Here is a 23,769-nt window from a genome sequence, read left to right on the forward strand (position 1 = left end):
GAAGGGAGTGTATCGCACATTGAAATGACTACATTTGGCATTCAGGGTTTCAGGATGGATGTGAAATTATACACAAGTGAGAGCCATATTGGTGCAAGAATGTATTAGAGCCATGTAATCTTGCATTTGCAGCCTGGTGCAGTTGGATAGCTCTGGCTTGCTAAGTTCCTTTTCATACGTAACTGACTGTGATCCTACTGAGCACTGTTCAGCACTGGCCCACCCACATGATTTGTCAGGGACCGCAATGAGAGGCTGTGGAGAAGTTGGACAAAAATGCCTTCTTTCACTGAGCTAGCACAATGGCGCCTTCACCAGGTTAACAGCAAGACTGGGAGCTTTGCCACTTTGAAAACAAAGAAAATTGGATAAGACACACATTATTAAGACAGTGTAATTGTGTTAGAAAATAATTAGAAGTCACAATCCAAACCTATAGCTATTCATACCCTGTGCTGGTCATAATCTTACTATATTAAGTGAAATATTCTATCAAATGTTAATCTCCAAATAACCACTCAAACTCCGAACTGTAATCCTTGGGCAATGGGCTGATTGAGTGCAATGTGCTCCAAGTGACGAAAAATCAGACTAATTGAACTGGTGTAAATGCTGAAATGTAACATAATTAACTACTGACAGGAGGTATTGTCTGTTGCCATGGCATTAGTCTTCTTGTATTTCATGTTACAGCCTGTGTAAAGTGCTCACTGTTTTCAATTAGTGAAGCATAGTCTTTCACTTACTTAGGAATGTGAAAAGCTTTATGTAAAACAATGGAATGGCAAACGTGATTTCTCCAAGCTTAAGAGTTATTGGAGCTGAGCACATGTAAATTAAACCCACAAATGAAAATCCTCAAAGCACCTAAACTAGGCCAGCTGAGTAATTTGGTAAATTTGATGGAACATTTTAAATGCTCTTTTTGAAATTGTTCCCTTGCACATGCTACCATTTGAAAGAGATATAAAGAACTCGAACAACTTTGTTGATGCCTGCCAAGTGCCAGTTAAGAGTCCCTCGTGGAGAGAATCCCCGACACCAGTGATTCCACTGCGTTGTGCATTTTTCATCCGTGTAAGTCGGCAAAGACAAAAAAAAAATTGTGGAGTTTTAACAAGAAAAAGACTGAGGGAGAAATGGGACACTATTCAACCACTTTGCACAGTCCTAGAATTCCATATCATTCAAAAACTTATCCCAATCACCCAAAACTCACTCAGCTAAAGAGATGCAAAGGTTCAGAACTCTCGAAGAAAATAAATTCCCTCGTGTCTATCTAATTATCCCAAACTTATATTCCTTAATTCCCCTTCCCTTGATTCTTCTTCCAAGGTTAACATCCTCTCATCTTGTAACCTTTTTATTAGGCATATAGCACGGTAATAGGCCCTTCTGGCCCAGGACCCCTTCCTGCCTAAATATCCCAATTAATCTACAAATCCCAATATTTTTGGAGGGTGGGATGAAACCCATGCAGAGTGGGAGAAAGTACTTTCAGACAGCACTGGATTCTAACCTGGGTCGCTGGTGCTGTAATAACATTGTGCTAATTGCTACGCTAACCATGCTGCCCTTATCAAGACTCCCCACCCCTCAGAATTGTATGTCCCACTGAGATCATCTCTGAATCTTCTTAAATTCCAGAATGCGAGAAGGTGAAGGTGGCTATCGTGAGGCGCAAGACACCAGTGAAGGGTGGGCAGAATATGGTGGAGCAGTAGAAAGATGGGCAAGTAAAAGAATAACGATGTGAGTTGGGTTCCTACTGTGGAGTGCCTGAAGAGTTAAAATTCTCTTATGCTTGACGAGTCTGTGGAGGTCTTGAGCCATTCAAGCATGGCGGAAAACCTCAGTGACTTCAGATGCAGGAATCTGGAGCAACAAGCAACCTGCTGGAGGAACTTCAAGTATCATCAGTCGGATCTGGCACCTGTGGAGATTGGTAGATACCAGATAAATTAATCTTCTGGTTGCTTGAGATTGTATGTTGTGTAAAAACACAATGCTGGAGAAACTCAGCTGGTCAAACAGTCCACTTTACTCAGCAAAAATAAAAATACATAACCAATGTTTTGGGCTTGAACCCTTCATCAAGGGCTCAAGCCTGAAATGTTAGTTGTGCATCTTTATCTTTGCTACATAAAGTAACACTGTTTGACCAGGTGAGTACTTGTGCTTTTACTTCAACTGCATTCATGAAGCCAACAATTGCATGCTGCGTGACTGGGAAACTATCCACTCGGGGGCACCCATTTTAAACTTCAATTTTATTCACCTATTTATTTTCTGCAATTTTTTTCCCATTCATATTATTTATTTATCCATCCATCGTTTATCTATATTTATCCAGCTATTTATTTATTGCCAATAGCTTGAGGCTGTCAGTTGGTTGAATTCTGGATAATGGGGATTTTACTGGTCTTTTACTTTTCATGGACATTGGAGTGTATCGCGCCGAAGTTCACAGTGTTACCTGATCACTTATTTTTGTTAAGCAATACTTTTAAAACTTGCCACGAAGCTGACTTCTCCAATCTAATATAATTCAGGGATAGTTCAGCGTACTTTTAAGATTGATTTACTATTATTTTAGATCAGGTTGTTTAAACATGCTGGGCCAGCTACTCTGTTTACTTTCTACGGAAATATGCTGGTACCTACTATGAGAACTGTCAAGGTATGTATTTTAACTAAATTGTACCATTCTGAAAAGCTGTCCAATTTTATTGGCTCATATAATGCAGATTATAAATACACATCTGACTGACTCAGAATTGGGTACGTCTGGACAAAATTCGAGGTAACTTTGTTAATTGTGAAGCTTTCCTTTCAAGCCATCTTTCTCACTTACACCTGAATAAAAATGTTCTATAACTTAGGGAAGGGTCCACCCCAGTTGCTCTCTGTTCACAAACAAGGCCAAAGACACTCCTCCTTATTTTAAATTGTAGGTTCTGTAACATGCAAATCAAAGATGCAATTTATCATATGGTCATTGGGTTCTGTGTTGGAGTTAACAATAATTGTTTTAAGGCATTTTTATTGCACTGGGAGAAGGATCACAGTCTAGAGGTCCTTCCATCACTGGACCAACAGGGGTGTGGGGGGGGGGGGGTGGTGTAGTAATGACAAAATGCCATAGTAGTGGCAATGGTAAATGGAGAGTGCATGTAAAAATGGACTAAGGGTGTGAAGCGACTTTGAGAGGATTTATTTTTTTTGTGAATAACACTGGGCAACTATTTTTTTCCCACAAGGTTGGCTTCCTGAATAAAAATCAGGATTATGATCTACAACTTCAAGCTGAACACAAAGATAATTTCAGATTTGCTGTATCAAGTAACAAGTTGGAGAAACATTAAATTAACTAGCATTGAATTTCGCATGTTTAATTGCAAAATGATATTGACACATTGGGTTAGTTCAACTGACCTAAAAATGTTTTGCCATTGATTTTTATTAGCACTCAGCATTTGATGTCTCTTGTGTCAGTGTCCAACGACAGTCGGCCAGCACTGATGGATTCCCGTTGCCCAGGTGCCACTTTTCCATGGTCGCAATGCCCTGGTGAGGCCTTTCGCCATATCTGCCACTGACTGCACCAAGATCAACAGGGAAGAAGTCCAAGTGTGAATGTAGAAAATGAACTGTCAACAACATTTTGCACTTCAAGGTTTTATCTGCTTGAAGAAGATTAAAAATATGACAGGAAATCACAAAAAAAGGTGAGTGAGAGTAAAGTTTTAAGGCAATTTTCATGATCAGATCACCCAAAGTTCATAAAATACACCCAAAAATGTTCAGGAAGAAACATATTTGCTGATCAGTGTAATTTATTGTGAATAAAGTCTATTTTTGGAGGAAAAAAATAAGAAACTCAAGAATATAAGACTAGGGAGAGGGCACCCAGCACCTCATGTCTTCCCCACCATTCATCGTGACTGGCTGAGCCATCTGTGGCCTCCACTCCTCTGCTCTGCCTGAACATTTCTACAAACTTTTATGATACTGTCTTCTTCTACTACAATTGAACCTCCACAACTCGCTGGTGTTAGAGATTTCCAAAAATTCACCGCCCTCTCTGAGAAGAATTTCAAATGACCAGCCTCTTGTTTTAGTTTCTCCCCCTTGAGAGACATCTCAACGTCAACTCAACCTGGGATCTTGTGCATTTTAATAAGATCGCACCTCATTCGTCTAATCTCCTTTTTAAAAAAACACACACACACTAGTCTAGAGGGCCTCCCTTTGCAGGACAATCATTTCAAACTCTTGCGATCAATAATTGTAAGTCAATATTACCAAAAGTGATGGATAATTTGGTATAAAATATATTATTTACCCACAAGTTGATGATTTCACTGTAAATACAGATTTTATTTTTGTCCTTATAACCCCTTCATATCCAAAATCAGTTTTGTGAATTTTCTGTGTGCTGAAATGCTCTGATTTCCTGTTTTGTTTCTCTACATTTTAAGGATGACACTGTGGAAAAGCAAAGAATGATCCTCAACAATTTTGTGAGCCTTCTTCAATCAGTGATCGAGGTCGATCACTTTGATTGGGGAGGGGCAGTGGGTGATTATCTCCTGTGGATTGACCTCCAATCCAATGCTCTATTGAAATTGTACCACACTGTGAAGCAGACAGCCAGGACGCTCTCGATAGAGCTCCTGTAGAAAGTCGACAGGATGGTGGCCAGAAGCTTTGGCTGCCACAATCTTCTCAGGAAATTCAATTGCTGTTGTGCCTTCCTGACAAGTGAGGAAATGTTATTTGTCCAGGCTTGGTCTTAAGTGAACTCCAAGAAACTTGATGTTTTTTACTCTCTCTATGACTGAGTAATTAATGTGTAGTGAAGTGTGGTCATGTGTAGTCCTCCTGAAGTCCATGATCATCTCCTTTGTGTTGTCCCCATTGAGATTCAGTTTGTTAGTCAAAGTTCAGATTTATTGTAGTGTACATACATGACATACAACCCTGAGATTCTTTCATCCTGCAGGCAAGGCAGAATTACCACTTATTGGTTGTGAAAAATAAAACTGTACTCACGTTGGATAAATTTAAGCAAACTGTGTAATTCAGAGAGAAAACAATTCAATAAAGTGCAGAAGAGTCCTTAAATGATTCCCTGATTGAGTTTGTTGTTAAGGAGTCTGATGGTGGAGCTGTTCCTCAACCTGGTGGTGTGAATCTTGTGGCACCTACACTGCTTTGCTGATGGCTTTACTAGGAATAGTGCTGGGTGACGTGGATCCTTGATGATTGCTTCTGTTCTCCAACAACAGTGTTCCCTGTAGATGTTCTCGATGCTGTGGAAGGTTTTCCTTGTGAAGTCCTGGGCTGTGCACCGTACCTTCCGAAAGGTTTCCTGGTCAGGATACCAGTGTCCCAAATTGGACTGCGATGCAGCCAGTAGGCACACTCTCCACCTCGTATCTGCGGAAATTTGCCAGGATTTCTGATGTCACACTAAATCTCCGCAAACATTCGCACCATAATCACAAGATTTTCCCCCTCTTTTTTGTTTTACTCATCGTCGTCACCTGATGAGGAAGGGTGGAGCTCTTCACTCGCTAAATAAATGATTCGCGGCATCACAGCATTTACTATGGCTGATCGCCATCAGAAATTTTTTTATGACAGGCACCAAAACTATTATTTTGCAGGTGAATTTTCTGTGCGTTTTAGCGCAGCACTGATAACAAAGAACAGACCATGGTGTGCATTTACCATCCTTCCAACCAAAGAATATCAAAGGAAGTAAGTAGGATTGAGTTTAAAGTTTGATTCCCCTTCTGTCTGCATAAATAGATGAAGGTACAGGGTTACAAGGTCTGTCAGTATGTCAGAGCAGAATACCATAAAAATAAATTAATATTTGATTAGCTCCTATCACTCTTTTCAAAATGAAGCTTTCAGATGGTTACTTGTTTAAACAGGTTGTGTGCATGTCTCTGTCGAATGGAGCTCTGTACAGAGAATAGTTTAAAAACTCAACAGCTTGTGAACCTTCATCACTTTGTCAAAATAACCTTGAATAACATTTTTTTAAATGTTCTTTTAGTCAGTCATCTATATATCTTTTGTTAATGTTGCCATTCACCATATCCTTCTTCGGAGAACCTTCAGAAATAAACTACTAAACATTTCTGATTGAAGGTGACCATTGGTATTATTAATGAATGTTTTCAATTTATTTTTGATTGTTGTCAGACTGGAAGCCGTACCCTTGTATTGTCGTTTATAATATTGCCATCTGGAATAGAAAACCTTTGGTGGGAGATGCAGCACCATCTTTAGAGTAAGATTATAGAATGTACTTGCTTCAGAACACATCTGAATCACCAATTTGAATGGGAAATTCAAGTGAGTTATTTCAATGTAACTAGGTTTTTTTAAAATCTTATTTCACTTGACGATTGTGTCACAGTCAACCGAGGAATTCTGATTTTCCACAGTCTAGATATGAGAATGTTATGGCCAAAAACCTTCTTTTAATTCAGATTAATTAATTATCAGAGTACATAAATATATCACATACAACCCTGAGATTCTTTTTCCTGCGGTTGAGGCAGAAGTATCACTTATTGGTAGTGCAAAAAAATATACTCAATGTAAACATGTGAACAAATAAAGAACTGCAAAGAAACTGCAATACAGAGAGGGGAAAAAAAGAGCCCCTTATAGGAGTTCCTGATTGAGTTTACTGTTGTGCAGTCTGACGGTGGAGGTGTTGCACCTTTTCCTGAACCTGGTGCGAATCTTGTGGTGCCGATGCCTCTTTCCTGATGACAACAGCGAGAACAGAGTGTGTCCTGGGTGATGTAGATCCGTGACGATTGCTGCTGCTCTCCGACGGCAGTGTTCCCTGTGGATGCTCTCAGTGGCGGGGTGCATTTTGCCTGCAATGCCCTGGGCTGTGTCTAAGACCTTTCTGCTCAGGGGTATTGTGATACAGCTGGTCAGCACACTTTCCTCCAAAAATTTGTAGAAATTTGCCAGAGTTTCCGATATCATACCAAACCGCCGCAAACTCCAAAGGAAGTAGAGTAAGTTTAACTCATGGAGATACTAAATTGAAACTCTGAAGAGATTTTGGTAGATTTTCAATTGACAAACAAAAATTAGACAAATTATGAATAGGCAATATGCCACAGGAATGGCTCAGTATTCTGTATTTGACAGGATACAAGATCCATTGGCATATAAAACCATCCATTTCAAGAATTTTTAAGAATTAGTGTACATGTAGTGTATTTACAGGTAAGCAGGTTCATGTTTCAGATTATTTACCAGTAGGCCAGGTCTCGTGAGACGTGACCTTGATGACTGCCATGTTTTATTTGCTGTTGTTTCATTGAGAGGGCAAATGCTAGGTTGAACAGGTACCTTTTATGTCCAGGACAACAGCAGCAACGGCGGCACTCAGGTGGGTTAGGAACAGTGGCACTCTGGGGGGGGGTTTGGGATAAGGGTTCGGAACAGCGATGCTTGGGGAGGCCTTCAAGTAGCACCCTGGGGGAGATCCTTCCCTCCCTGATACAAGGCCCCAGTGACAATACCGGGCGGACAGGCGGCAATAACATGGTCTCCAAAATGTCACCTTCACGTATAAGACCCAGGGCAGTTTTTGGGGCTCTTGTTTGCCGTCAAATATGCTAATCCTACACTGAATTCATCAGCGCACTTGGTGTAGCGGTTTGCACAATGCTTTGTCAGAGGCAGTGAATGGGATAGGGGTTAGAATCCCGCACTGTCTGTAAAGAGTCGGTATGTTCTCCCAGTGACCACATGGGTTTTCTCCGGAGGCTCCAGTTTCCTTTTACTATTTAAAAGGTCCCGGGGGTGGAGGTTAATTGGGCAGCAAGGGCTCGTGGGCCAAAATGACCTGTTACCGTGCTGAATGTCTAAATTCTAAATCTATGGAAATATCCCCAATAAAGGAGCAAAGAAAAGATGATTTCCACTGGTTGTGAAAAACAAAGGGCATCAAAAGTACAATGAGAAAATTTCAGAGTTTTTCCAGGCTCATTTGTAGTGAACACCACTAAAATGCACGATGACCTCAATAACCCCAGCCCCCACTCCTCAATTTAGCTCCATCTGTTTGCCATTCTTCACCCCTCCTTGACTCTCTATTCCATAATGATCCCCCTCCTCTCCTCTTTGAAACTCCCTTGTCTTCCTTGTCCTTTTCTCAGTCTTTTGAACACAAAACATTGACTGTCCAACTCCCTCTCTGGTTGCTGCCTACCTCGTGCATTGATGTTGTCCAGCAGTTTGTTTATCGACTAGTTTCCATCTGTGTTAGGAGGTTCATTTAAATGCTTTAACATTTGCATCATCCTTATCCCCCAAAAGAAGGTTTTCTTCTGAGAACATAAGGGAAAATTAGCATCTATTCGGGCTGAGCAATCTTCAGCAGTAATAAAGATTGTCTTGGTTGAGGCAGTGAGAAAGCTGCTTCCAAATGTTTAGTGTCTCTCCTCTGAGACCCTCTGATTTGATAGAAACTCATTGCAATTCCTCAGCACCATTTCCTCTGGGTGCATCTTAAAATAGATGGGAATGAACCTACTGTTTGTTATATGAATAACTTCTCTATTCCTTTGGCAATATTAAAGTGATTTATGGAAATTGGAAAAGTTCATACCACTAGGACCTCCCAGTGGTGAACCACCTTAATTCCACACACAATACCACATAGACATATCTGTCTGCGGCCTCATGTACTGCCAGATCGAGGCCACCCCGTCAAATTGAAGGAACATCTTGTATTCCGTCTCGGGAGTTTCCTTCCAGACAGAATGAATATCGCCCTCCAGTTTCTTTGAACCGCCTTCCACCAACCTCTGTCTCCCATCCTCCAGCTCCCCACCTTCTTCCCTTCCTTCTCTTATCAGAGAGCTACCCTTCTTAGCACTCAGCCCTCTCCCCCTGTCACTTCTCCTTCTACCCTCACACCTGCATCCACCTATTAGCTCTTACCCATTAGCTTGTGCTCCCTCCACTTTTATTCAGGAATCTGATTGCTTTATTTGATATGCCTAACCAAGGGCTCAGGCCCAAGCTGTTGAGGGCCTTTTTGCTTTTAATTGATGCTGTGTGATCTACTGAGTGTCTCCATCACTAATGTGTATTGCACTCAACACTAGCAAATGCCCATGGTTTTTTTTTCTCCAAAACTGTGCATGGGAGCTTTTCTATTCATGCGAAAGGAGAGATGAATCACTGATTCAGTCCTGTGGCCAAGCACCCACCTCAGTATTCCCAGGTTTTCAGAAGCTTCTCATTTATGACTTCTCTCCCGAGCACCTGCAGTAAGGCTTTAGTGCTGTTCTTCAGTTTATTTAATAATAACATTTCAAATAAGTACAAGAATCCAATAATATTAGTGAAAATATTATGGTGAATAATCCAAGGGTGAACCCTTGCAAGGCGTCAGGCCCTGACGGCGTACCTGACAGGGTACTGAAAATCTGCGTCAACCAACTAGCCAGACATTTTCAACCTCTCATTGCTGCAGTCAGAAGTTCCCACCTGCTTCTAAAGGGCATCAGTCATCCTGGTACCCAAGAAGAGTAGAATGAGCTGCCTCAATGACCATCGCCCAGTAGCACTAACTTCTACTGTGATTCAATACTTTTAGAGGCTGGTCATAGCTGGAATTAACACGCACCTAAGCAAAGATCGAGACCCACTGCAATTTGTCTATCGTCACAATCGCTCCACAGCAGACGCAATATCGCTGGCTCTCCACTCAGCTCTGAATCATCTCAAAAACAGCAGCTCATGCATACAACTGCTCTTCATTGACTACAGCTCGGCCTTCAACACCATTATTCTCTCAGTCAAGAAGCTACAAACTCTAGGCCTCTGTACCTCACTCTGCAACTGGATCCTTGACTTTTTCATCAGTAGACAACAGTCTGTTTGAATTGGAAGCAACATCTCTTTCTCACTGATTATCAGAACAGTTGTACCCCAAGGATGTGTGCTTAGCCCACTGCTCTTCTTGTATATGTGCTCGACTGTGTGGCCAGGCAGAAATCCAATGCTATCTACAAGATTGCCGATTTCACCACAGTGGTCAGAAGAACATTAGCAAGTCCAAGGAGATGATTGTGGATTTCAGGAGGACATCAGGAGAGCATGACTCAATCCTCATCGAGGGCTTAGTAGTGGGAGGAGTCACGAACTTCAAATTCCTGTGTGTCAACATCTCTGAGGATCTGTCCTGGAGCTCCCATGTTGATGCAATCATGAAGAAGGCTCTCCAGAGGCTGTATTTTATGAAGTGCCTGAGTAGATTTGGTTCATCACCAAAGACTCTTGTAAACTTCTACAGGTGTACCGTGGAGAGCATCCTGGCTGGTTGCATCCCTGGTTGCTATGGATATGCCAGATCTCAGGATGAATAAACTCTGCCTAAGGCATCACAGGCATCAGACTTCACTCCATCAAGGACATCTACATGAGGCGGGTTCTTAAAAAGCAGCTTCTATCCTCAAAGATCTCCACACCCAGGCCATGCCCTCTTCATTCTGCTACCATCAGTGAAAAGGTACAGAAGCCAAAACGCGAGCACTCAGTGATACAGGGGCAGCTTCTTCCCACTGGCATCAGATTCTTGAATAATCAATGAACCAAAGACACTGCCTTACCTTTCGTGCACAACTATTTTTTATATATATGTTTGCTGTAAGATGGTTCATAATATGAATGTTTGCTGCCACAAAACACCAAATTTTGTGACTTGGTTACAACAATAAATTCTGACTCTGGTCATTCATTCCAGGTCCATAAATCAGAGCAACCACGTTAAATTCATTTTGGAAGAGAGTAAAGTTGACAGTGATTTTAGTAAAAACACAAAGCTGGAGAGACCCAGCAGGTTACACAGTGTATTTTATGTAGCAAAGATAAAGATATATAGCCAACATTTCAGGCTTGAGCCCTTCATCAAAGTATGAGCAAGATGTAGGCAGGCGCCTGAACAAAATGGTGGTGGGATGAGCACAGTTCCACAGGTAGGAGGTGATAGGTGGATAAGGCAGGGAGTGGGACAGCTTTTGAATATTCTTACCAAATGCATGAACAGTCAAGTTAGGGGTTCACAACTATCAGATAATGATGAACACATTAACTTTTTCCCTGCAATCCATGTACAACCTAATTGCTGTGTGTTCCACTAATTCCTTCAGATGGTTCCCAACCAAGTTAACAATACCTCGGTCTTGTAAAGGAAATCGTGTCACAACAATGCTTGGAAGGGTTCCAATTTCCAAATTGTGGGAGCTGTTGATATTACAGCCTGTCTAACCTCCAGGAAGCTTAAATGCAAAAAATACATAGTTTTAGCCACAGTTAAAGATTCCAATGAACTACCCAACCATCACTATACTGCAAAGAAAAGCTGAATGATGGAAATGTAACAAATTTATACCATGTCACATTGGCTGGGAAGAATTTGATCTCTTTATGCCCATACAACTTTTAAAATTATTATATGATTTATTCCACTCTTGAGTTAACGCTGGATGTGGGAAGTTCCACAGGTGGTCTAGCTCGGAAGAAAGCTATACTGACATTGTGAGCTTTACCATTAATTAACAATGGATGACCATTTTCTTGTACATTACAAAGATACTTGAGGCAAGAACAGAAAGGGATCCTGAAAAGTGTGGAGCAGAAACAGGACTTGGTCTTTTTTCTGCCTATTATTCCACAAGAACAATATTCAGGTTGATTGAAGTCACAAGACTGAACGTGATTAGTCTGAATTGAAGCCTGAGCAATAACAATCAATTCTGAGGAGCTACTGAACTTCCATGTGTTAGACGCAATCAATATGGACTTTGGATTAATTTTCTTATACATACAGGCCTTTCCAGCCACGGAGACCATGGTGCCCAATTACACCTACTGACCTCCAACACTGGTACGTTTTGAAGTGTGGGAGAAAACCCATGAAGATATGGGGAAGTCGTCAAAATTCCTTATAGTCAGCGCCGGATTTGAATACAGGTTGCAGGTACTGCAACAGAGTTGTGCTAACCATGTTGCCCGTGTTGTCATGCCATGACTGATGAGTGTACTATAAAACCATATAACCATTTAACCACTTACAGCACAGAACAGGCCAGTTTGGCCCTACTAGTCCATGCCGTAACAAATCCCCACCCTCCTAGTCCCACTGACCAGCACCCGGTCCATACCCCTCTAGTCCCCTCCTATCCATGTAACGATCCAGTCTTTCCTTAAATGTAACCAATGATCCCGCCTCGACCACGTTTGCCGGAAGCTCATTCCACATCCCCACCACCCTCTGCATAAAGAAATTTCCCCTCATGTTCCCCTTATAATTTTCCCCCTTCAATCTTAAACCATGTCCACTAGTTTGAATCTCCCCCACTCTTAATTGAAAAAGCCTATCCACATTTACTCTGTCTGTCCCTTTTAAAATCTTAAACACCTCTATCAAGTCCCCTCTCAATCTTCTATGCTCCAGAGAAAAAAGCCCCAGTCTGCACAACCTTTCCCTGTAACTCAGACCCTGAAATCCTGTCAACATTCTCGTGAACCTTCTGACAATAAAATCTTCTGAATGTTGGACAAGGGTGTAATACAACCCAGATTATTCAGAACGTCAGTGAAATATTGAATACCATATGGGAGATGGCATCCATTAAAGAATATGTTACAAATCCTGATATTGGGCAATTTACCAATGTAATTTGGAAAGGGTTATTTTGAATCAGTTACACAATTGCTAGCAGATTCTCAATGAATCATTCAGAGTAAATATATATTACTTTATGATTCCAGGAATTATGCCATTTGTTATACAAGGTATTATTTTATAATAAGTGGAGAGAGCTTAAGCCTTAATGCCCTTTAACTAATTGACACCTTAAGGTAAGTTGTCTGTCTTTAAGATAGTGGCTCATCCCTTTAAAACCATAAATCTTCTTACTGCTCAATCAATCCCCAAGGACAACCGCTCTAAATTGTACATCTTTTAGTCAATTAAAAACTAATTATTGCTGCTTTGGGGAGATTGCCTCAAAACAACAACTGGGGAACTTTAATTTTTGAAAAAAAAAGAATATGATTGTTCATTGGTCACATTCTCCGACTGTTCAGCTGTGCTAACTTTAATTTTGCAATCTGATATTTGAGCGTTAGGACTGGGAGCCGGCAAACCAAATTTTCCCTCGCACACTGTTGGAAGAATTCATATAAAGCAACCTTTGAAACAATGTGTTCCTCTTTAAGGAATTCACACCACCCATTGATATTAGAAAATTGCATTGGGCTCCTTTTGACCATGTGAGGTCAATGTCAATGCTTTTCATTTGACAACATTCCTCAGAAGCACATTTTTGCCTGCTTAAAAGCAGCCTGTGAATGGAGGGGCTTATTCTCATCGAGAGATTTGGAAATGTAAGAGAAATTTAGTACCGACAGCAAGGAATATCTTGGGTTCGGCTCACTCATTCCTTTCACATGCCAGTGCTCAAGGTGACGTATTCTCCTTATCAAATTCAGTTGGCCTATTAGTCCAGAGCAGAAACAACATAATCAACATTTCTCATGTAAAGTCAAACCCAAAGCAACCTGCTCATTTGTGTCAGCCATATGTTGAGGATGTAGATTTTTTTTCCAACTTAACAAGGGAAAATATTTTATTTTAATTACTGAGCACTGGTTAATCTGGTGTCCAGGTCAAGCGCTGCATGAAACAGTCAGAGTAATAAAAAGAATTGAAGGAAATTATCTCGCTATTAAAAATGATTGTTGTGGAAACGAAGGAATTTGTTTAATGGCCTCGCTTTCCCCTTCCACCTCTTCCTCTGCTTTAATTGAAATAATTTTCTTCCTTTCGATAATATTTTTGCAGTTTTCTCAGTTTTATTTTTCCAGATGTTGATTGCAGCTATGCCCCATTTCTCAATTTCACTGCAGAAATTCCACTTTTTTGGCTGCTATTGTTTTTGCGAAAATCAGGGGTGCTTTTTTGGTCCCTCTCATTCAGCTTCATGGTAACTTTTTGACATTCTGGTTGCACATTAGAAATATCATTAGGCATTGGAAGTTAGGAGTCTCTCTTCCATAGAACCCTACAGCACAGTGCAGGCCCTTCAGTCCTCAATGTTGTGCTAACCCATATATTCCTTAAAAAACACAAACCCTCCCTACCCTGTATCTCTCTATTTTTATTCCATCCATGTGTATGGATGGAAGAAAAAATTAAGAGAGAGAGTCTCTTAAATGCCCCTAATGTTTCAGCCTTCACCACCAACCCAGGCAAGACATTCCAGGCACCCACAACTCCCTGTGTGTAAAATAAAACCTTACATATGATGTCTCCCCTAAACTTGCATCCCTTCACTTTGTGTATATATATACCCTCTGGTGTTTGCTATTCCTCCCCTGGGAAAAAGGCACCTCTCTCTGCCTCTCATAATCCTGCTGAGCTCTGTTACAGGGAATAATTAAAAATTGAGTGAAACCATTGTCCATTGGAAAATGGACAATGCAGAATTTTGCAGAATGCTTTGGAAATTACAAAAAAAATTTATATCAAAGTAATACATAAAACAAAGTTGAAGTCTGCCTTGTGAAGCAAGATCAAAATAAGAGAGAGACTATTTTAAGGTATTTGATATTAATCCTATTTTAAACAGCCCTGAAGGTGCAGGATATGTTAATCAGAATCAGAATTTATTGACGTGACACCTTGATGAAGGACTCAAGCCCAAAATGTTTTGATGATGCTACATAAAGGCACTGTTTGACCTGCTGAGTTTTTCCAGCACTTGTGTGTTTTCTCATGACATTTGTTGTTTTGTGGAAGCAACACAGTGCAAACATTTATATAAACCTTACAGAATAAATAAGAAGAGTGCAAGAAATTAATCAGGTAATACTCATTACCAATCCATAGTCGGCAGTAATAAGGCCCGACTTATGACCATAATTGGGACCGAAGGATCGGATGTATCTCAAAATAGACCTCTGTTGGAATTTTGCCCAAGGGCATGGAGTGCCAGTCTTAACGCAAACATTTTAGTCAAATCTTGTTTTAATTGAGGATTTTATGATAGCAATTTGAAGCTTCCTGACTTTGTTGATCAATCTTGGCGATTCTTTCCACATTCTGGTCTGCGCTTAACTTGTTAGTCGGCGTCGTGGGGTTCTGGGGGTCTGTAGGCTGGGCGTGGCCATCTTGATTCCAGTGTGCATATGTGAGGCTTTGGTTGGTACGTGCACGGAGTGTTCATGTATTGGAGTTCAGTTGGCACATGCGCAAGAGTTAAGCGCCCTAAGGATATTGAATTTGCGCCCTTAACTCTTGAGCATAATAAGCGGATACCACCGAAGACCCACTTAAGGTGGTATGTGAGTGGGAAGAAAAAGATTGAGAACCACTGCTCTAAAATGTACTCAGGAAGAAGATACTTAGACAAAAGAGAGAAATTTAAACAAGAGAAGAAATATAAGTAAACTGCAATACAGAAAAAAATAACAATTTAGTAGTAAATAATGTGCACAAGTAGGAGTCCGTAAATGAGACTCTGATTGAGTTCGTTGTTGGGGAGTATGATGGTGGAGGGGTAGCAACTGTTCCTGAACCTGGTGGTGTGAGTCTTGTGGCACCTAGACCTCTTTCCTGATGGCAACAGTGAGAACAGAGCGTGTACTGGCTGTTTGCCGACGGCAGCGTTCTCTGTGGATTTTCTCAATTGTGGGGAGATTTTTGCTTGCGATGTATTGGGCCATGTCCACTAGCATTTGCAGGCCTTTCCTTTCGGAGATACCAGGCTGTGAGGCAGCCAAGTCAGCACACTTTCCACTGCACATCTCAAGAACTTTGCACAGCGAATCATTGGTTGTTATAATTCCTGGTAAGTCACTTACATTCTAGAGATTTGCTTGGAGAAATGTATCAATGGGCCTTGTATCAAGTGTTATTTCCTCCAAAATCGTTAGCAAGAAAAAAATTCTTCTGAAGTGGCTCTGGACAAATTAGTCTTGCATCTCGGTAGAAGGTGAAAGTTGTACATTCAGCACGGATGAAAGGAAATTAATACATAAGCAATGTTAATGCAAGAAAACGAGCCCAATGGTTCATAATCTGACAATCTTTGTTGCGCTGTTATGAGTTGTTCGCTTAATTAAAATTCACCACCCATTCATTTTGAGGGTTTTTTTTTTCCCTTTCAACAGGTATTCAAATGTGGATTCAAAGCAGTATTTCACCGGAGGTGCCTTGATCATAAACTGTGAGTAGAATATTAAAACTGAATTGCTGCATTGAACTGACTGTCTGGAAGATGTCATATTTTAATTTACATTGAATGGAATTCTTCTGATTTACTATTTGGCTGAAGTTAAGATTCAGCATTTTTGGTGAGGGGAAAGGGGTGAAGATGTAAGCTCAACAAAATTTATCAATCAATTTGATTGAACATTTATATTTCGGTATCCAAGAGATGACCTTCATGCAAGTTTTAATGCTCTATTGTGTTGAAAAGCTATGGTGCAGTGGTTTTAGAGAACTGATAATAATTCTGTACAAAGATGAATGTTCCAAGGTTATTTTAGGTTTTAGATTTTAAGACCTGACCATGTGGATGCAGAGGAAGGTTACAGGTCAAGCTTCCTCTCCCTACCATCCTCCTGGCCAATGTACAGTCCTTGGAGAACAAACTTGATGAACTTCAGGGAGTGCTGCGTGGCATGGCTAAATGTGGACATTCTGGATTCGATACTGCAGCCCAAGGGCTACACCCTCCATCACGTTGACTGAACACCGGCATCTGAAAAAAACCACGGGTGGTGGCGTTTGTGTCATAATCAATTAATTTTGGTGCACAGGTGTCATGACCCAGTCCTGCTCTCCTGACCTGGAACATCTGGCAATCCGGTGTTACCTCTTCTACCTGCTGAGGGAGTGCACCGCCATCATCCTGGTTGTAGTGTACATTCCGCCCCAGGCAAACATCAGGCTGGCACTGGAGGGACTGAGCACTGTGATAAATGGCTACGAGACAGCGTATCCTGATGCCTTCTCGATCATTGTGGGAGATTTCAATCAGGTCACCGAAGATATCTCTGATAAACTACCACCAACACGTCACATGCGAGACCAGGGGAATCAACACACTTGGCCACTGTTACACCACCATGGAGAATGCAGACTGAGGCATGCCTCGTCCACTCTTCATTAAGCCTGATCACCTGGCTGTACTTCTACTCTCAGCGGACAAGCAGAGACTGAAGACCACAGCACCAGTGGTGAAAACGGCAAAAGTATGGTCGAGGGACGTGGAGAAACTTCTGCAGGACGGCTTTGAATCGATGGAGAGGAACATATCCAAGAACTCATCCATTGACTTCAACAGGTGTCACCGATTTCATCAAGACCTGCGTGGATGAGTGTTCACCCACGCGCATATACTGGGCATTCCCCAACCTGATGGATCAGAGAGTTCGCCACCTGCTGAAGGTGAGAGCAAGGGCATTAGAAGAAGTCTGGGTACAACCTGCGGAAGTCCATCTCTGAAGCAAAGCGACAATTCCAGTGGAAGCTGGAGACAGAGACAGATATATGGCAGGGAGTGCAGGCCATTATAGCCAACAAAGTGAGGGCAAATACTATAGATGGCTATGATGCTTCACTACCCAATGAGCTGAAAAACTTTTATGCCCATTTTGAGAAGAAGAGCCTAACAGTGCCCATTAGAATCCCTGAAAAGGCTGAGGACCCTGTGATATCTGTCTCTGAGGGTGATGACAGAACATCATTCAAGAGGGTGAACCCTTGCAAGGCATCAGGCCCTGACGGCGTACCTGGCAGTGTAATGAAAATCTGCAACAACCAACTAGCCGGAGCGTTCACAGACCTCTCATTGCTGCAGTCAGAAGCCCCTTTCACACTTGCCAGTACTCCCAGGAATCGAACGCCAATCGATCTTTAAAGAGGCAAGTGTGGAAGCAAAATCTGCTCAATGCCAACATCAGATGATGTCATTTCACGGCGGGGATTGACAGCCTCAACCCCTAGTACAATCCCCGACTTCTGCAGATGCCGGAGTTGAGACCAGGCAAGTGTGAAATGAGCAGCAACATTGCAGACACTTCCTATTAAAGGCAGAACAGACCAAACACACGTGTGAAAGGGTTCAGTGTCCCAATTAGGAGTGGTCTAGTATGAAAGGCACAACCCCCATTCCTATTACAGGACACTGAATGGCCGATTCACTGCAATGCAAGTATGAAAGGGGATAGACATTCCTACCTGCTTGGAAAGGGCATCAATCATCCCATTACTCAACAAGTTGCCTCAACAACTACTGCCCAGTAGCACTAACTTCTTCTGTGATGAAATGCTTTGAGAGTCTGGTCATGGCCAGAATGAACACGTACCTAAGCAAAAGTCTGGAACCACTGGAATTTGCCTATTGTCACGATCATTCCACATAAGACACAATATTGCTGGCTGTCCACTCAACTCTGGATCACCTCAAAAACAGCAACTCATACATACGGCTGCTCTTCATCTACTACAGCTCGGCCTTCAATACCATTATTCCTTCAGTGCTGGTCAAGAAACTATAAACTCTAGGCCTCTGTACCCCACTCTACATCTGGATCCTTGACTTTCTCAGTGGAAGTCCACAGTCCGTACAAATTGGAAACAATGTCCTTTCCTCACTGATAATCAATGCAGATGCACCCCAAGGAGCCTGCTGCTCTACTCATTATACACCTACGACTATGTGGCCAGGCACAATTCCAATGCCATCTATAAGATGGCACCACAGATGTTGGCAGAATCACAAATGGCAATGAGGAAGTGTACAGGAGGGAGATAGATCAGGTCGTTGAATGGTGTAATGACAACAACATTGTGCTCAATATCAGCAAAACAAAGGAGATGATTGTGAACTTCAGGAGGAAGTCAGGGGAACATGACCCAGAGCTTATGAAGGGCTCAGTAGTGGAGGGGGTCAAGAGCTTCAAATCTCTGGGTATCAACATCGCCAAGTATATGTCCTGGAACCTCCACAGTGATGCAATCGCAAAGAATGCTCGCCAGCGGCTATACTTTGTGAAGTGTCTGAGGAGATTTGGTACGTCACCGAAGCCTCTCGTAAACTTCTACTGGTGTACCGTGGAGAGCTTTCTGGCTGGTTGCATCACTGCCTAGTATGGAGGGCCAAATCTCAGACCAAGAGTAAACTCCAGAGGGTTGTTAACTTCGCAGGCCCAAGACTTCACTCCATCAAGGACACTTACATGAGGTGGTGTCTTAAAAAAGCAGCTTCTATCCTCAAAGACCCCCACCACCCAGGCAATCCCCTCTTCACTTTGGGAAAAAGGTACAGGAGCCTAAAGACGAGCTCACAGCAGCACAAGGACAGCTTCTTCCCTGCTGCCATTCCTGAATAATCAATGAATCAAAGACACTGCCTTACTTTTTTGTGCACTTTTTAAAAATATGTTGTAATGTCGTAAGATGGTTATAATATGTATGTTTGCACTCTAACGCTGCTGCAAAACACCGAATTTCATGGCTTGTTCACGAGAATAAATTCTGATAAGTTTGGAGAAAGAAAACTTGACAGCTACGCAAATTTATTATGTAATATTTGATAGGATCATGGCTCCTTGAAGTTTGGAAGGAGACCATTCAGTCAACTGTACCTGTGCCAGGCCTTAGATGGTGCGATCCAATTATTTAAACTTTCCTACTATTTCCCCTTAGGTGTGTAAATGTAACCAATAAAGATGGCTGCATTTAAAAACGCAAACACTGTAGTGAATCCCAAATGTATTCTTCTTTTATATTACTCTTAGACATGAGAGATTTGTGATGTCTCCACAGCAAGAAGGAGCAGGGGGAGGGGTCCAAAGGAGCCCAAGAGGGGAACAACATTTCTTTCAAAGATCAAAGACACTGTAGGCAACACACTCTAATCATGGACTATTTACTCCCCTACCATCGGGCAGACTCGGTTGAGAATTACCAGACTTAAGAGGGGCTTTTTTCACGAAGCCGTGATAATGTTAACACCAAGTTGCGGCATTGAGTGGGGCTGCATTTATATTTCAGAATCAGTAATCTTTTTTTAACAATTTATTTTAGAATATTACGGTCTTATTGCATATGGTTTGTTGTGTGTGTTTGGTGTATTGTATTCTATTTTATATTCCGGTTGATGCTAATCATGTTTCATTAGCTGGTATAACAGCGTAAGGACAATAAAGAGTATCATACCATATCATAAAAGATGGAAGCTCTGCTTTTATATCTGACTTTCTGATGATTCAATGTGTCTGGAGGTTAGGAGAGTAGCATCAGATATCCATTACCTATTGTTACCGAGATGCTTTGTTTCCAGGCGAAGGTCACAGTCACCATGAATTTCTTAGCCTGACTGGCCAAGGGCAGCTGATCAGATGTGCTGGTCAGATGGCTGTTCACTGTGGTACATGTCAGAGATGCAGTTCATCGGAGAAAAGGAGATGTTTCTTTTGTTGAGCAAAAAGCAGCGGTTTTCCCAGCATTGTGAGTTGTACAGAGATTCAGGAGGTGACAGATTCGTCCTGGACTCCAAAACCTCTTGATTGATCACGAAAGTGGAAGCGCGTCACAGCTGAGGACAAGATTGATCTGAATTAGCAGGGTCACTGTTAGTTTGGGATAGCCATTGTCAACCAAAAGATATCCTTGGTGTAGCACTTAAAGTATGCTGGGTATAGCCAACAATGTCCACTGTTTTTCAACTGAATGGGAAGAAATAATACTTTTCCTTCTGAAGAATGACCACAACCTGTATCATCTATAGAGAAGAGGGGAAAATTGGTTGTATAACATTTGCAAGGTGGATTTCACGTTACTTCACACCCTCACTTGGAAATGTATCTTTTTTTCTCGTATTTTATAAAATATTTGAATGTAACTTGGAGATACAATAACAGGCCTTTCAGCCAATGAGGCCACACCACCCAAATACACTCATATGACTAATTAACCTACTAACACCATAGGTCTTTGGAAAGTGGGAGGGAACCAGAGCACCCAAAGGAAACCCATGTGGACACGGAGAGAATGTTCCAACTCCATACAGACAGTGCTGGTTTCGAACAGGAATCTCTGGCACTGAAACCACTACACCCACCGTTCCAGCCCTTCAATGTTCTCACTAATTCATGATAGGTTGGAGAACCTTCACAGCATTCAGAATGATCTTCCCAGAAAGCTCCAGTGCTTAGGAAAATCAGCAAACAGATGGATTGTGTTACGCATTACTAGCTGCAATTGAAAGACCCGAAAACAGATGGGTTAAGTTTAACTCAAAATTTATTAACAATTATCAATAATATGATTATCTCAATAAACTCAAAACCCAAACATAAGCCTTTATGGCAACTATATACTAACAATGGATATTTATAGTGTGCATGTGAAAAAAATACTCAGACCATTTCAGTCTAATCTGAATGCCCCAAAATAAACTCCCAAAACAAAACCCCAAGTCAAGTATGTCAATCACAAGAACAGTCCACGTAATCTGGTCTCCAGGCTTTAATGTATATGTTCAGTTGTGCACAGGTCTTTGAGTTGAACGTGGAGAGTTGTCACTGGGCAGACTTACGACCTTGGCAGGTAAATACAGGAGACTTCCCTTAGTTTCTCGTGTGGTAATGACCACCTTCAGTTTTCTCACAAGGGAGTTTCTCAAGGTGACCTCCTAGTCACTAGTATGAAGTCTGCACCTCTGAAGCCTTCTTTACGGTTGTTCCAGGTGACCCTCTGTCACATGAAGTCTTCTCCGCCAAAACCATGCCTTGGGCTATAGCGAGTGACTTGTGTCACACAAAGTCCTCTTCCCCAAAGGGGACTGGAGAAGCCTAGGTCAGACTCTGGGAATCAGAGTGTAAAATGTGCTGTCAGAACAGCAGAGTTGGTTCCCGTGAACAGATCAGCTCAACCTCTTGCCTTTTAGCAGGAGCTGTCAGTTGAAAACACTGGCAGTTCAGTCCTCAGCGCTGGACAATTTAACTGCCACTGAGCGTGTCTTCAGCACTCCTGATTGGAGGAGAGAGGGTGCTCTCAGCGAGCTCACCAGCTTCAGCGCGCAGCTCTCGTGCTCCACACAGCTGTTCACTCTCCCAGCTCACTGCACCAGGACTTCACCCAGTGCCCGCTCCTTCCTCCCACTGCACAGTCACTGCCCCTGGCCAGAAATAAAAATGCCCATGGTCCATCTCAATTGGTGTTGGATTTTCTTCTGACACCCAACTTTGTTGCTGCAATCAGCCATTTGTTGTGGGAAAGGTACGAGGATATCTTTATGGTGAGAGGAAGGGGAAGATCCAATGGGTGTGTTGAGCCACGTGGACGCTATAAGGCAGAAGCGATTGAGGGACATGGTGGTGGAGTGAAGTGAAAAAACAGGAAAGTTGAGATAACGATGTTACCCTTAATATTCGCTGATCGACTATTGACCATTGAACTTTCAGCAGCTTGAGTCTATGGATCATCTGCAATTATTTTTAAAATTTCTGAGCGTCCAAGCAATCTAGATCCCTACCCAAAAATGCTACTCCAGTCTGCATCTGTAAGCTACCATTTTCTGTTTGTGAGAGGGATGAGAGTTGGTAAATGTGTAGCAATGTGGGTGCATCATTTGCCCACCATGGTTGTCGGGGGATTAGGTAAAAATAGTGTGTGAGGTTGTGTAAGTGTTGATGTCATGTTCAGTGTATGAGTAATGTATGTGGCAATAGACAGGAGTCAACAGGCATGGGAGCAGGTCTTTGGGATAACACAGAGGACATTAATCTTTCTAGCCATGCACTAACACTGGCATTTCCTTCCCTTGCCTGGCAAGCTCCTGAGATATTATTCTGTGCAGAATCTCTCTCTAAAGTGTCACTCTTTCACCAAGATTCAGGGTGCACAGTAGTGGTTGGAGACACTGCCCCATTCATTACTGCTGTTAATTTATACCATAAATAGTGGTTGGATCCAGGGTTTCCATTACCCTCACAAAGTCTGGGTATGGCGTCAGTTGGAGAAGTTGGTGCAGAGGACAACTGAAATATCATGAATGTTTTCTCCAAAAATGGACACCTTACTCCTTGAGGTGAGCCACCGAAAAGTGCACGCTGCCAGCATCAAATAAACCAGAAGGACCCCCTTATGTAGAGCTATTTAGTGTACGATTGGTGGGCTTATTAATTTAATCCTATTAGCTTCAACGATTTATGCATGTAAACCACAAGGATTTTCTCTTCCTGCAATCCTTTAAAGCATAACATTCAATTTACATCATTTAAAAAAAAATCTGCATGTTTTTTAAATTATATACAGATGTATGTTTTGGCATAAGTGCTTGTGTTTAACAATAGGAGCTGGGGAAAAATATGTAATTGATTTCAAAGAGTTAAACCCTCATTGTACTTCATATTGGGTCTTTCCTAATCTATTATTATCTTCCCTATTTGTTTTTCCTCTTTGTCATAAAGTTTCTTAGAACTCCAGTACGTTTGGGTTTATGAGGTTCAAGCTGTACCCAGTGATTTACTGTGTAATATATCTTCACATATTTCTAAAAGAATGTTAAATATCACTCTTCATAGTTTCATGCAATTTGGGAAAAAAATCTGAATCTTAACATCATCGCTACAACTGCTCTTTCCAGCAGGTAGGGACATGTGGTGATGTAGTTAATAAGTTAATTG

The 23,769-nt window shown here is 41.8% G+C and overlaps 1 long non-coding RNA gene across 1 annotated transcript in view; it reads left to right on the plus strand.

Annotated features, from left to right (window-relative positions):
• The first annotated feature begins 16,234 nt into the window (after positions 1-16,234).
• The window catches only part of LOC138749738 (uncharacterized), a 53,575-nt gene continuing 46,040 nt past the window's right edge, over positions 16,235-23,769 (plus strand). The window contains exon 1 of the long non-coding RNA XR_011348848.1: positions 16,235-16,295. This is a non-coding gene — a long non-coding RNA (uncharacterized lncRNA). The remainder of the gene's footprint in view (positions 16,296-23,769) is intronic.

The sequence above is a fragment of the Narcine bancroftii genome, chromosome 14, assembly GCF_036971445.1.
Source record: "Narcine bancroftii isolate sNarBan1 chromosome 14, sNarBan1.hap1, whole genome shotgun sequence".
In the NCBI taxonomy this organism is placed as follows: domain Eukaryota; kingdom Metazoa; phylum Chordata; class Chondrichthyes; order Torpediniformes; family Narcinidae; genus Narcine; species Narcine bancroftii.